The sequence below is a fragment of the Rosa chinensis genome, chromosome 4 (genome assembly GCF_002994745.2).
Source record: "Rosa chinensis cultivar Old Blush chromosome 4, RchiOBHm-V2, whole genome shotgun sequence".
NCBI lineage: Eukaryota > Viridiplantae > Streptophyta > Magnoliopsida > Rosales > Rosaceae > Rosa > Rosa chinensis.
Window position 1 is genome coordinate 35,725,300 of NC_037091.1, and position 2,623 is coordinate 35,727,922.

Below are 2,623 nucleotides of genomic sequence, written 5' to 3' on the forward strand. Positions count from 1 at the left end.
TGAAGGTACATAAGCCATAAATAATCTATTGCAAACATTTGGTTTATCTCTTGCATTGAGTAGTGAAACTGACTACTTTCATTTTTCTTTTGTACTGGTAAGGGCTCTATTCTCCATTATGAAAATTTTGATCATTTTCTCAGGTAAAGCATTTAAGTTTGATTGCCTAGTTTAAGCACATTACTTAATATGTGTTTCCGTTTTCTAGGTCCTTTACAATTTTTGGATTACTTCAGCAAATTTCATTGGGAGAAATATTGTGTATGTTTAAATGGACCAGTTTACAAATCCTCCCTACCTGATATTGTGGGTAAGAGATATCTCTTGTGCCTATAATGTTGGATGGCTCTTTTGTATTGTCCTGGTCTCTGAGTTTCTTCTCTCTCTGAAGCTGAAGTACCAAATAATGGAGGGGATGATGTACTGCTAAGTGAAGAGTTTATTAGAAATTGTGTAGACATGTTCTCTGTTCCATCAAAAGGGTGTGAGACAAACTTACGAGTTTGTTCCTTATAATTGATCCACTAAAAGAGAACGACAACCTTGGCCGAAGTGTCAATAGAGGTATGCCCCTGTTCTCTCTCTCTCTCTCTCTCTCTCTCTCTCTCTCTCTCTCTCTCTCTCTCTCTCTCTCTCTCTCTGTTGTTGTCATGGAATTTTACTAGAGTACTATAACTACTAGCTGCTCATTCAGTCTGTGCTGTCACATGGTAATGATTCATGTGTTTTCTGCAGGTAGCTTCTATCAAAAATGTAGTGCTTATAAATATGGAGCTCGCAAGCTAGGCTGAATTCTCTTGTTACCAGCAGAGAATATCAGATGAACTTAACAAGTTTTTTGCCACACTTTGGATAGGCATGAAAGTAAATGCCAGACTACTGTGCAAAATAATGCCTTGTTGGAGCTTGGTGAAGAGTTGGAGTTGATACCAGTAAATGAAACATCAACTATGTCTCTTTGTGGTAGGTTTAAGCTTTGTAAGTTGCAATAAGTTTCTTTATTTTCGGACAAGCTAGTGCAATAAGTTGTATTTACGTATCTATTACGACTTTAGATTTTGATCTAATGTGATGATGTGTATATGAAAACATTTGTAGACATAATTGATCTATTCCACTACTTAATGGTTTTAATTTAATATATATATATATATATATTTTAATAATGGGGCATTTGAAGACACTGTTCTAACAGTTGGCTATTAACACTATAATTGGTGTATGGTAACTGACATGACAGCTGACATGACAACATTCTTTTGAGTTGAAAACCAGGCACCATTTCTATTTTGGTGCTCTATGCTACAAAGGAAACTGGGGTAATCACCACTGTCATGTATTTAGTGGCTGCATAGTGGCTAATGAAGACATTGGTGGCCTTTGTGAACAATAGACACCTTTGTAGGAGGGTGTCCTATAAGCAAAATTCTAGTAGTGGTGGGCAGAAATCACAGAAGCATCACCAATTTTCTTTTTCAAAAGGGACACATGGAATACCGGATGTACCTTAGCAGAAGATGGGAGCTTGAGCTTATAGGCTACGGGTCCAACTTTCTTCTCAACTTGAAAAGGGCCATAGTATCTTGGTGCCAGCTTGTGTTCAAGTCTTTTCTCCACGGAGTGCTGCCGATATGGTTGTAACTTCAAATATACCCAGTCTCCTACTTCAAAAGTCCTCTCCGTATGCCTTTTGTCATAAAACTGCTTCATTCGAGCTTGAGCAATATGTAAGTTGCGTTTGAGAATGGCTAACAACTCATCCCTTGATTGAAGCTGCTGATCTACTGCATCTACAGCCGTAGAGCCTGGAATGTAGGGAGCAACAGATGGTGGTTCATAACCATACAAAGCCTGAAATGGTGTCATGCCGATAGCAGAATGATGAGCTGAGTTGTACCACCATCAGCCCAAGGTGACGCAGACGGATTGATAACTAGGTTTACCAGCAATAAACCTAAGCAAAGGATTCTGGAGTCCACCAGAGATAAAAAGAGAATAATCTCAATTTTATTAATAAAAAGATGAAAGATGCTCCTGCAGCCTTTAGGCGGCTTATTTATAAGAAAATAAACCCTAGGGCGACTAACATTGAAACCCTAAAGCCCATGGGTAAAAACGAAAATAATCCGAAAACAACTAGAAAAACCAAAACGTTAGAAAATAGAAAAATGCAATTTTGAGGCCCTAAACGACCCTGAAAGCCCTAAAAAGGTCACAGGTCATGGCATAGCCATGAGTTTGATTTCTGGCGCGATTCCCTTTCCGGAAAGGTAAGGTGCGTCCCAATCGGACTCCGGAAGCCCATTTCACGTCTACTAGTCACTTTTCGTTTTCCACCTTTAGCACGATCCAATTGTTCTTCAAATTGGACTGCCATCTGTTCTGCATCACAAGGGATAGCTTCAACCCAAGTATGAGGCTTTTCTCCCACGACACATCTAAGGTATTGTTCCAAAGTCCTATTAAGGCTCTCAGTTTGCCCATCGGTTTGAGGGTGATAAGCAGAACTCATATTGAGAGCAGTACCTTGAGTTTTAAAAAATGCATTCCAAAAGTTGCTCAAGAAGATGGGATCTCTATCAGAAATAATTGATTCTGGCATGCCATGGAGCTTGAAGATGTT

The 2,623-nt window shown here is 39.1% G+C and overlaps 1 long non-coding RNA gene across 1 annotated transcript; it reads left to right on the forward strand.

The window, feature by feature from the left end:
* Window positions 1–210: 210 nt before the first annotated feature.
* Window positions 211–975, forward strand: LOC112196889. The gene is made up of 3 exons (XR_002935440.2): window positions 211–310; window positions 392–564; window positions 736–975. It is a non-coding gene; the product is annotated as an uncharacterized LOC112196889 (long non-coding RNA).
* Window positions 976–2,623: the final 1,648 nt, after the last annotated feature.